The sequence below is a fragment of the Haematobia irritans genome, chromosome 2, assembly GCF_050003625.1.
Source record: "Haematobia irritans isolate KBUSLIRL chromosome 2, ASM5000362v1, whole genome shotgun sequence".
Classification (NCBI taxonomy): domain Eukaryota; kingdom Metazoa; phylum Arthropoda; class Insecta; order Diptera; family Muscidae; genus Haematobia; species Haematobia irritans.
The window spans coordinates 1,398,891-1,411,452 of NC_134398.1; the positions used below are offsets into that span (position 1 = coordinate 1,398,891).

At 35.0% G+C, this 12,562-nt stretch overlaps 1 protein-coding gene across 1 annotated transcript in view; it reads right to left on the reverse strand.

Moving 5' to 3' along the window:
• Nucleotides 1-12,562, reverse strand: part of LOC142223180 (uncharacterized) — an 87,538-nt gene that overhangs the window by 17,535 nt on the left and 57,441 nt on the right. Inside the window, exon 3 of the mRNA XM_075293043.1 lies at nucleotides 1,496-1,571. The gene's annotated coding sequence lies outside the window, so the exon portion shown is untranslated. The remainder of the gene's footprint in view (nucleotides 1-1,495; nucleotides 1,572-12,562) is intronic.

Here is a 12,562-nt window from a genome sequence, read left to right on the forward strand (position 1 = left end):
TTTAAAATTACTTTAAATGTTTATATCTGTGTTTTACCATTTATCCTTAAATAAATAATATGGATTGTGTGTACCCCAAAGGATGGCGGTTTTCATGCACCAGCATCCGTTGATGGCATAAGATTTATTAATTTATTGTATCATTGAAACGTGATATCGTTTATCTTGTCTGCGTATACGCATATTACAGTGGTTAGAGAAGAAAACAAATGATTATAAATATTTTTTTTTTAATTTTTTGGGTTTTGAGATTGCACATTGCAGATATGTATCTCGCTCTGTGGCTAGAACGATAAGAAAAAAAAATAAAAGAAATTACGGAGAAAATTAAGTGGAAGGGAATCGACCACATGATACTTATTCTTAAGGAATTAATTTAATTCTTCCTATTTAAAAATGATATGCACTATATGAAAATGGATTAAACATTTTATATTTTAAGCATTTTAATAAACCCACATTAGTCGATTTATTTTAACGTCTCTTTCTCGGAAATTGGTGCAAATTGCTACTGACAAACCTATCACACGCCTGGTACCGATGATCCAGTTCATCGGAATTTGTAAATTATCATATAATTAATTTCGTTTCTGATATTATTATTGGATATACAGGTTTACTGAAATGCCGATATTAGAATAAGCTATTGTTCAACATGTTCTAAAAGCTTTTCCTTTTTGTGCGTTTCGGACGCTCCAAATGAAACATGTTCTTACGAGCCTGTCCCAGACTGGTTATTGAGGACCTGTCTTTGGGGTGATTCTAAAGTGTAAACGAGGCTTAAATTATAGTTAAACTACAAATACAGTTAATTCAATTATAAATTTTTTATATTTTCAAATTCAGTTAAAATTGAATTGGTCGTAACTATTTTCACCTAGTATCCTCTCTTCATCAAACTCAAACTTCCCCATAAAATAACTCTAACGTCAGATTATAATATAAAATTTATATAAAATTTATGTAATATTTAATTGTGTAGTGCAATTTTAATCCTCAATCCTTTTATATTAATACCATGTCTCCTCTAAATAATCCGCTTATATAACAAAAACATGAATAAATTTCATGAAAAAATATTCATAACAAATTTCCTAGTTTTTCAACCGGATTGGTATAGGGTAAAAAAGCAAAAAAAAAAAACAAAATCTATATCCTTGTGGCAAATTCCGAGCAATGTTGGATAATGAAAAATGAAAATAAAATAATTAAATGTTTGTTGGTTTTCTCATTTCTCATTTTTCAATTTGAGAATGGTGGAAATAGTTTACAACATTTTTATTCTATGAGCCTATTGAAATTTGAGGCTCATTTGGTTTGGGGAATTTGGGTGGGTGCGTCAATTAACATGGTATCAGGTTGAGTTCACGTACAAGGTTGAGGTCACATTTTTGAAATGAGGCATACAATTAATTGGTTGAAAATTATTTTTATAAGCATTTTCATTTACATTTGCTAAACTTTAATTTCAACGGGCTTTGTTCTTCATACTTACATTAAATTGATTTATACAGATTACAGACTGTTATGTATCAAAATATTTCATGGAACATCTTAAGGGCATCCATAACCTAGGAGAGAAAGGAAATAAATATGATGTATTAAGAATATTATTTTCAATGTAATAAATTAAATTTAAATTATATTTATTATGTATTAATTTTTTAGATGCATTTTATTTAGAAAAATAAATAAAACATCTGAACTAACTTTCGGGACCTTTAAAATGAATTCCATTTTATTCTGTGCTTTGCTTTAGTATGTTTTCCCACGCTTCGAAATGTACATTGGTGTTAAATTCATTTATTACAAATGTCCATAACTCTGACGATTGATATGTATATGGTTGAAATAGGATTATCTAAAAAAATTGTATTTTCATTCGTATATAGGTAGTAGAGGTGTGCACGTGAGTAATATTTTACTCACGTTCACGCACATTCACGACGGAAAAATCTTACTCACGAAAAGAAAATTTGCACTCACGCACGAAAATGTCGTGACTCACGAAAAATACCGTGACTCACGAAAAATATCGTGACTCACGAAAAATGTCGTGACTCACGAACAATTTTTTGAGTAATTTACCTTAGCGAGGCGTCTGAAAACATGAGCATTATTAAAATCGAGAGCGTTATTACACTCTTAACATCCCAGGTGTCACTAAAATTGTAAATGAATTTAACTCTTAAGCGTTTTATGTTGGTGAGCAGGATTATTTTCGTGAGTGTACATCTTTACTCATGCACACTCACGAAGATAATATTTTCGTGACTCACGCTCACGCACGACATTTTGGTTTGTTAATCACGCTCACGCACACTCACGCCGTTGCCATAAGCGTGACTCACGACTCACGCGTGAGTCACGAAAATTTTCGTGACACGTGCACACCTCTAATAGGTAGCCGCTATCGAAAACAATAACAATAATCAACGATTTTGCATAAAATTCACAACTCATAAAAATTTCATATCCATGCATAAAATTCATTTATTTGAGGCTCATTAATAACAAAGATTCATTGTCCTTTCATTTTATATCCTTGAGCTACATTATTCGTATATTGGAATTATTTGCATATGTTTATGATAGAGCTGTGTGCTCGTGAAAAACAACAAGGAATTATTACATCCAAAAAAGTGAACCCAAAGGGAAAAGTTAATTTAGCAAATTTTAGCTATATTACTAACGACGATATGACAAAAATAAGATTTTTTTTCGACAAATTCAAGAAAATGTATTGAATTTTTATGTTAGCTGGATATCAAAGCAGGCTAGTTTTTCGTGCAAATTAATTACCTTACGTATTATTACAATTTTAATACGACCTTATTGAACAAGAAGGTTAAAGAATAACTATTATTAAGTTATTGAAAAGAAAATGCCAAATAACAGGTTGGCTGATAAGTCCCCGGTCTGACACATAGATGCCGTCGCTAGTATTAAATGCATATTATTTTTATATAGTACCAACCTTCAAATGATTCGTTTCAAAATTTGACGTCTGTAAGTCAATTAGTTTGTGAGATAGAGCGTCTTTTATGAAGCAACTTTTGTTGTTGTGAAAAAAAATGGAAAAAACGAATTTCGTGTTTTGATAAAATACTGTTTTCTGAATGGAAAAAATACGGTGGAAGCAAAAACTTGGCTTGATAATGAGTTTCCGGACTCTGCCTTAGGGAAATCAAGAATAATTGATTGGTATGCAAAATTCAAGCGTGGTGAAATGAGCACGGACGACGGTGAACGCAATGGACGCCAAAAAAATCCACAAAATGATTTTGAATGACCGTAAAATGAAGTTGATCGAAATAGCAGAGGCCTTAAAGATATCAAAGGAACGTGTTGGTCATATCATTCATCAATATTTGGATATGCGGAAGCTCTGTGCAAAATGGGTGCCGCGCGAGCTCACATTTGATCAAAAACAACAACGTGTTGATGATTCTGAGCGGTGTTTGCAGCTGTTAACTCGTAATACACCCGAGTTTTTCCGTCGATATGTGACAATGGATAAAACATGGCTCCATCACTACACTCCTGAGTCCAATCGACAGTCGGCTGAGTGGACTGCGACCAGTGAACCGTCTCCGAAGCGTGGAAAGACTCGAAAGTCCGCTGGCAAAGTAATGGCCTCTGTTTTTTTGGGATGCGCATGGAATAATTTTTATCGATTATCTTGAGAAGGGAAAAACCATCAACAGTGACAGTTATATGGCGTTATTGGAGCGTTTGAAGGTCGAAATCGCGGCAAAACGGCCCCATATGAAGAAGAAAAAAGTGTTGTTCCACCAAGACAACGCACCGTGCCACAAGTCATTGAGAACGATGGCAAAAATTCATGAATTGGGCTTCGAATTGCTTCCCCACCCACCGTATTCTCCAGATCTGGCCCCCAGCGACTTTTTCTTGTTCTCAGACCTGGAAAGGATGCTCGCAGGGAAAAAATTTTGGCTGCAATGAAGAGGTGATCGGCGAAACTGAGGCCTATTTTGAGGCAAAACCGAAGGAGTACTACCAAAATGGTATCAAAAAATTGGAAGGTCATTATAATTGTTGTATCGCTCTTGAAGAGAACTATGTTGAATAATAAAAACGATTTTTGACAAAAAATGTGTTTTTCTTTGTTAGACCGGGGACTTATCAGCCAACCTGTTACCAATCTCCACAAGCCTGACTATACACATGTTTCATCGCTGACTCAGTCGAATTTCCATCGACTTTAGTGGTTCAATTTGGGAAGTATAATTCTCGTATGTAATTTCCATAAAGACGTTAACATATAAGACACAAATTTAAACATCCAATATCTACACTAAATACTATAGAAATTCGACTGAGTCAGCGATGAAACATGTGTATAGTCAGGCAGAAAAATTTGTATTTTGAAAGGAAAACATGGAATAAGAAATTGCACAAATTTCCATAGCGCCATATGAATTTCAAGAATGACTACTGGAACTATTTTGAATGACTTAGAACTATTTTGTGGGAAATACGAATTAAGTAAAACTTTTTTGAAGCCCTTAATCACATTAAATCCAGTTAAATTACGTATACTAAACTAATTAAGCGCAATTAGATTCGATTAAATTTAAATCCCTTATATTAAATAAATTTTTTAAGTTACAATAACACAGTCCCTCGACAGCACATGGTTTATCTGCAGTTTACTCGATATAATTTCCTCCATGCCCATGATGCGATTTTAAGAATTTTATACCGTAGCAAGAATATATATTAATTACCATATCTACAAGTTCCATTCCACAAAAGTTTCCAACAGTTCTAAGCACTTCACTTTGGTCTTGGCAAACGTTTTCATTAAAAATTCAAATGCCATTGTTTTTTTTTTTTCTACTCAACAAACAGCAATTCAGAGTTTCCTTAATAAATAAACGTAAAACATTAACGATTTGACCTTATTTCTTTTAAATGTGTATTCCCTGGTGGACAATTTCATTTGGTCCCAAGGAAAGAAAAATTTCCCGCAACAAAGAATCAGAGTTTGAGTGAACCAGTTTTATGATGTAGCACAGATCCATTCACACTACACTTGAGTGTGGTGAGTAGAGCTATGAAGATGACTGAGTGTTGGCCACTCATACCGCCAGGTGTAATTAAAAGGAAGACTTGTCAGTCTTCAAGACAGAAGGCGATTAATTAACATCTCATTAGAATGAATAGAAACGCATCATAATTATTACTTGGTCCAGTTTTCTAAAGGCATTAGTGTGGTTGTTTGGTCAGTGGAGTTACTTCAAGTATAATGGTGATTGCGATTAAGGTTCATATTATGGACATTATTCTATAGTGACATTGATGTCATCGCTCTGAAATCCCTGGCCATAGAGCGATTTGAAATTGTCAATGTTTTATGCTTGATTCTTGTTTTCTTTTCGATATTCAATGATTGAGGTTAAATTAACAGACTAAATATCTCTCCATTCTTTAATTTGCTATAATTTTAAATTTTATTAATTTTTTTTTTCATTCTTTGAAAATGGCAAATTTGGCCCTGTTTCTTGTGAACAAAATGCCCCTCGAATACGACCAATAATAAACGTCTTTAAATTTAATTTCTTGTTGTTATTTTGCTTTTATTTTATTCTTATTGCCGAAATGATAACGCACAGTGGGATGAAATTAAATAAAGACGCGTATATAAATGTAAAATATTTGTTGTATATTGTTCTTGAGGAAATATATTTTGATTCTTTATATATATATATGATGTGCCTCAAAAATGTAGACAATGACTGTTAAAGAACAAGACTCTCAAATCAGAGCAATGTATCTTTAATATTACGCAAATATTGAAGAAATGTTTGCCACAGAGTTTTAGTGATAATAATCCACGATCTCTTATTAAAAGAGCGCCGATCAAAGGTGTTGGAATTATGGGACAGTTGTTCCTTATAGCTGAGTACTATGTTCAGTTTTCAAGCTGAAAACCAGCTTGTTTTCACGGTTACTTTTTTAATTAATAAATTTAGAAATATAAAATTATTTGCAATCAATTCCTTAGATCTTTTCCATCCATTATTTGGCAAGATATGATCAAAATATAATCGTCTTCATAAATATATTTGTACTTTTATTTTAGTGTTTTGGTGAAAAATACCGAACATAGTACTCACCTTATTATAGAACACGCTACCCTGAGAGTGACATTTAACAAAACATAGATGGACTGAAACATCATGGATATTCGGTAGAATGCGAAAACTGTCACATTGATTAGAAATATGATGGCCCCCCTTTTATGTGATATTCTAAATTATTAGGCCAATTCGAAGCATAATTGAGGACAAAATGGCACCGCTTGACGAATAAATCAACAGTCTTTCACCTGATAGCTTACCCAGACTCCTCTTCCCCCCTGATCAAATTGGACATAACGCCATCACGAACAAATACATTTCATGTATAAACTCCAAATTCCAAAAAATCTCTAATGTTGGCGAAAATTATGTTACTTTTACAAAAATATTAAATTTGGGAAGGTATTTATTAGAGTAATTTTGAAGTTCTTTGGTATTTAATAATGTTGTTTTTTTAATTTAAGGCAATCTTTATTAAATTATATTCGAAAATCCTAAGTTTAATGATATTTATTCACTTTCTTTATTTCAGGGAATGTTGTCATTTAGTTGAAATTAGATCAATATTTTTCGTGCTACACTCAAAAAAAGTTTACTTGGATCCAAAGATTTTGACCTTTCTTTAAGGATTTTGGTATTGATTCCTGCCCAAGGAGGCGGGTTCTTTAAAATAAGGAAAATTTTTTTGCGACTGGCTTTAAATCTAGGATCTATAAAATTAAAATTAGGATACAGATCTCATTTATTGAATTTTTCATTCTATTTTTCCGGTATATTAATAAAGCTATTCACGTACAAACAAATGCCAGTTTAAAAATACAAATTATGACCGATATTTTGAAGTAAAAAAATATTTTCTTAATTCCAAAATAACTTTAAACCAAAGATGCTAAATCATCAAAATCTTAGCCTATATTTGAAGCGTTTTTGTCTTAAATCTAAAGATTCAATATTTCAGTTAATTCAATGACGATTTCTTTAAATCAAAAATGTGTTTCTTTACTTTAACGAAAATTTGCCTTAGTTAAAAGTCATGCAACTTTAACGAAGGGACGCAAATTTTCAAAATGTGTGTCCTAAATTTAATGAAAAAAATTTTTGAAGCAAAGATCATAAGCTTTCTTTTAATTAAAATGTCATTATTTTAAAGAAATTTGTCCTTAATAGTGTGTAAATTGGCCATCCTAAAATTGAGGTTGCGTAATCTTTAATATCACGTAAATATTTTTTCAGTGTAACCATACACAGATCCCAGATAGTTTTCTAATCATTGATTTTCTAATGTCCCATCCCACTGTGTTTTATTGGGCCGTTTCAGATGCTGCTATTGCCTTTTATTGGCCTCTTCTGCTGCTGCTGTTGCTTTTGCTTCTTTTGGTGGCTCCTACAACTTTTGTTGTGCTAATGTCTGACCTTCTGTTACCTTTTGATATTCGAAGATAAACAACACTCAGCCAGGCATATCATGGAATGGCTAACTAAATGGCTAGAAGTGAGAACCAGTTTAACGATTTCAACAAGTCTCTCATGAGCCCCCCCTTTCACTCAACTGTGCCTACTTCACTTTGTCTTTGCCTTTATTGCCTCTTTATTTGCTTTGTTTCTTTTTCCGTCTTTGGTCTTAATCTCACATTTCCGAGTTTGTTCTACTTCTCTGCATTGGAGCATGGAGTGTTGTGACTATTCATAATAATGTTCAGGCATAAGGCCAAATGGTCTTGGTTGGCTTCAATCCGATACCCTACCCATGGATTTTGAACTAAAGTGAGAATAAAAGTGAAAATGTATTCAGTTCGAAAGTCCACACAGTATTTATTGGATTTTTATGCTTTGGCTAATGATCTCCATGAGATCTAGTAGCTATTTTGATATTGCTATAAGCCATGACATTTAAATTGAATTAATTTTCATATAGAGCATTGTGCTCTTTAGCATGCTCAGAGTGAGCTTAGGTTAATTCATATCGGAAGCAAAAGTGCAAGGCCTGCGATTATGTGTGACCACTTATTTATATTTCACAGGAAGTGGAGGAGAAAATGTGTATGGTGATATATTTCATGATTCCAAATATCGAATTGCAATCAACCAAATGGCAGCCTTCAAAAAGTAATCTTAGAAGATCGGTTTTTATATCGGATATATGCGAATCTTGGTATCTGTAACCGATCTTCAAACTTCACCTGCTTCCAAAAAAATTAAGTACTTCCTCCCTATGACAACCCAATGTGTTGTGTTCATCGTCCATGTAGCCAGTGCGCTGGGAAGTCTAGAACGATGATGAGGTGAGTGCAGATTTCTCTGGTGGTGTGTTGATTAGGCTTGGCAGTGATGGGAGTGATGTGAGCTTTCACTACAAATAGGACGCCGCCAACAGCGCTGCTATCAATTCCGAATAAGTAGGAGTAGACGGTGGGAGGTCATAAATCCTATTCTTCGTGAGCTAGTTGTGCTTTAAGTGACTACTGCCGCAGATGCATTCTTTCCCGAATTTTGCCTGTGTTCAATATCCATTTTACAGACGTCGGCTAAAGTACGTGATAACAGATTAAGTAATTTGGTCAGACACTCCATTCCAGCCCGATTTAGATGTTTCACCATCAGCATTAAAAGTCCTTCGGGCCTTGGCTCCGTTGCTGACATCTGTTACTTATTGACTATGTAGCCAGGAATGTTACGTATGACTCTTTCGCTGCTTGTGCTAGGAAAGTACCTGCGGGAATTAGATCAGCAAATATGAAGCGAACGGCTACACCAAAGTTCTCCTAACTGATGTATGTCTAGCGTTCAGAGGTTATAGAATCGGTAGGTCGGTCAATGGTGGGAATCATGGGATGGTGGTCTGAAGTCAATGGTTTGCCAGATTTCGTCATTCCGCAGACCAGACGAGCTTGCATGTTACAGATGTAGCCTATAATTCCCACTTACCATGTACACTGTGGAGTAGTTTTGCTCTGCCAGTGCTATACCCCCCTGATCGTTGTCGCTGGCACAACAGACACCGGTAGTGGTATTGCCTAGTCGACGTTTACCAATTAATATAAGCCTTGCAACCAAAAACGTGCACATCTTTTTATTTGCAATTTTTATTCAACTGCAATTGCTCGTCTCCTTGTCCTTCTTCCCCTTTTCCTAAACATCGTTTTATTCGCTCTTACAAGACATTTCTTTTGTTTAAATATTGGGGAAATTCATGTCTAAGGAAGAACCGCTATGAACCCGACTATGGTGATGTCTGCCTCTTTTAAGTAATGACAATGCCACCACCAACAACTTGAATGAGGCAACAACAAATAACACATTGGATTTGCAACAAATTAAAGTATGACTTGCTTTGGGGCATTTTCCTCATGTGGACTTGGCCTAAAACGACAAACTTGTTGCCGGTTGAGGCTAGCTGGTTGTGACTGTCAAACAACCAGTCTGTGTGGTAGAATGACTTGGCATCGTTGTTGTCGTCATCGACTGTTGTTAGTGAGGTCCGTTTGTTGCTATTTCATATTGCGCAATCAGTTTTATGTACATCCCATATTGGTGGCTGGTGGTGATGTTGATGTTGCTGCTGATGTCGATGCTTATGTTGCCATTGTTGTGGTTGGTTATGTTTTTCCGTTGCTGATGTCGATATCAATGTGGCCGTTGCCATTGGTGTTCATATCATAGACCTACTTTCCTATTAGGCAATGTTTTTATACACACACACAGAAACAATATAACACTCAGACACACTTATATAAATGTGTGCTGGGTTATGTTGTATATGCATTTAGTTTGTTTTGATGCACTCAATCAACCACTGGTTTGATTCAATTTTCAAATGCAGTTTGTAGCTTCTGGTATCCAACTAGCAGTTGAGCATCTTCCATCTCCTGTGATGTTGTCATTCGAGTCCAGTGTGTACCATACCACCAAGATGGATAATTCGGCCAACAACTTTGGTAGTGACCAACTAACAGCTGTTATGGCTTTGTTTTCTTTTTTTGTTTTTTGTTTACTGATGATGGTGTCTTGTTTACGACTTCTTTTGCTAACCATACTGGTCCTGACCAGACCGGGCCACCATTTGCCTTAAGTGGTGGTCATTTAATTGCAGATAAAGGTTTAAAGGGGGTCTAATCTTTTATTATCTTTTCAATTAAGCTTCCATTCTGTCATCTCCTGTTGCTCTGCACATTGAGTTCATAAAAGGATGTTAGTGTTCCATTTGGTCCTTTGGCTGAACAAATTATCCTAATTAAATGTTTTGTGACGTTTACTACGATAATGCTACCACAGTTGATGAATTGCATGGAGACTATGGACTTCTTTAGACAGAGAATCCAACATCTTTTCAAACAAATACAATCGATATTAATTCAACGGAAAATATATTAAGGATTATTAATCCTTGTTTGTTGCTATATCACTGTTTCCTCTCTTTCGATCTATTAACATAACTTGTCTGAGGGAGTACTTTATTCTTCTTTCGTATAATTTGACATTGTTGACTCTTTGTCCTTAGTAAAGATACACAAATCCCTTATGTTGGAACTGTCATCGGTATTATCCTCGATATTCTAATTAACAAATATTTTCGTAATATATTTAACTTCATTACCCCTGAGATTTCCCAACGAAAAACGGTTTAACAGAGCCACGACTTCAGCCCTAAGAGCCTCGAGACACAATCACACGAAATTGCTAGAACAACATCAGCAACAACTGCTACAAGAAAGCGGAAAACAAACACTAAAAGTTTAATCATCATTTATCACTACCGCATTCACTAGAGACATTTAAGGCACTCACAATGGAACAGTCCTAACGACATGGCAAACGGTTGCTAGTGTCACGAAATGGTACTCCAGAGATGTGAATGGCAACAATCGAGGCAAACCAAAATGGATGATTATTCAATGGGTGGGAGCAAAGTTCAATTCTTAAGGAGCGACCGGGAGTATCACATTTTAAGACCAGTATCAAATTAACTCTACTGCTTTGGCTTTTCATTTAAACAATGGAATGAAATGCAAATGGAATTAAGATGAAATTGTCTAAAGAGTGTGGGTGAGGAGAAACAAGTTATGTCGATTTATGTTTCAAAAATGTTGTGTCATGCTACCAGAGAACGGAATTAAAGCGAATTGAATTAATAAAAATTTTCATAAAATAAACGAATAAGAGCTTATAAAATGAGCTGGTTATCCAAAACCACATCTTTTGTATATAATGCTCCTGATGTTTTTGCTTAGAAGAGAATATCACAAATATTTTTTTAAAATTTATTTCTTAATAGAACTAGATAAAATGCTAATAAATAAAACCATGCAAAAGTTTGCTTACAGACGATATCTTCATACAGCGTAACCTCCCAAAATTATACTCCTCTCAAACTTTATGGGCTATCGTGATATATTTGAGGTATTATTGTACAGGCTTCCCGTGACATTTGTTAATTTATTTTCCGTTGCTTACTTTCACAATTTAGGTTTAAAAAAATGGTATGCAGAGTGGCTGATATATAATGTAACAGAGTAAAGCCCTATATTTCTTCATCTTTTTTTAATTTTAGTGTTCAAAAGTAAAAAATGTCAGAACAACATCAAATTTTAGAATCAGTTTAGATTCCTTCGAATTTGGTACCTTTGGCGCAAAATAGGGCCTTCAAACGGCCGACAAAGTCATTACTTGTAGCACGAAAGTGACTCTGCTGTAGTTTGGCTAATTCCCGGTGACGCACTAGCTTGAAACGATCGACACTTGGTAACTTTGGAGCAAAAGTCCGATGGATTGAAATGGATGCTTTGAGTTTTACAAATGACACGAGGGACGCTCTTTTTGAGGCATTCTTGGTTGACGCGTGATGAGTGCGATGGTGGTGAGTCCATGGTCTGCAGCCGAAATGTTTTTCTGTCCAGGACTTCAATAGGTCTTTATGACATTTTGCCGTAATATTCGGCATTTATTTTGATCCCACTGTCGATGAATACGAATGGGAAGCGACCATCGAGCGTTAAGTTCTGATGGCCAATCGAAGGTGAGCTTTTCGGACATTCAATGTGTGTTGCAACATTTTCCGCCATATGTTCAGCTCACGAGCAAGTTTTCCCACTGCGTATCACGGTAACGAGCAATGGTACGAGAAATAAAGGATTTATACATAATTAAATTCTATAGGGGTCTAACGATCAGGGCTGTGGAGTCGAGTCAATTTTGCTCGACTTCGACTCCAGAATTTCTTATTAGCCTCGACTCCGACTCCGGAGTCGACTCCAGGTGGTATACCTAAATCTCATTTTAACAGTATTACAATTGTAATTTTAAGGTGTAGTGTTCCAAATATAGACCGATATAAGTACTCTATTTTGCCATATGTGTTTATATGTCCAAAAGAACTCTAATTTTAAATTTTGATACGCCTCGACGACAAACCTCAAGATTTTAAAGGAAAGAACTCTACATTTTAACTTCAGGCCAAT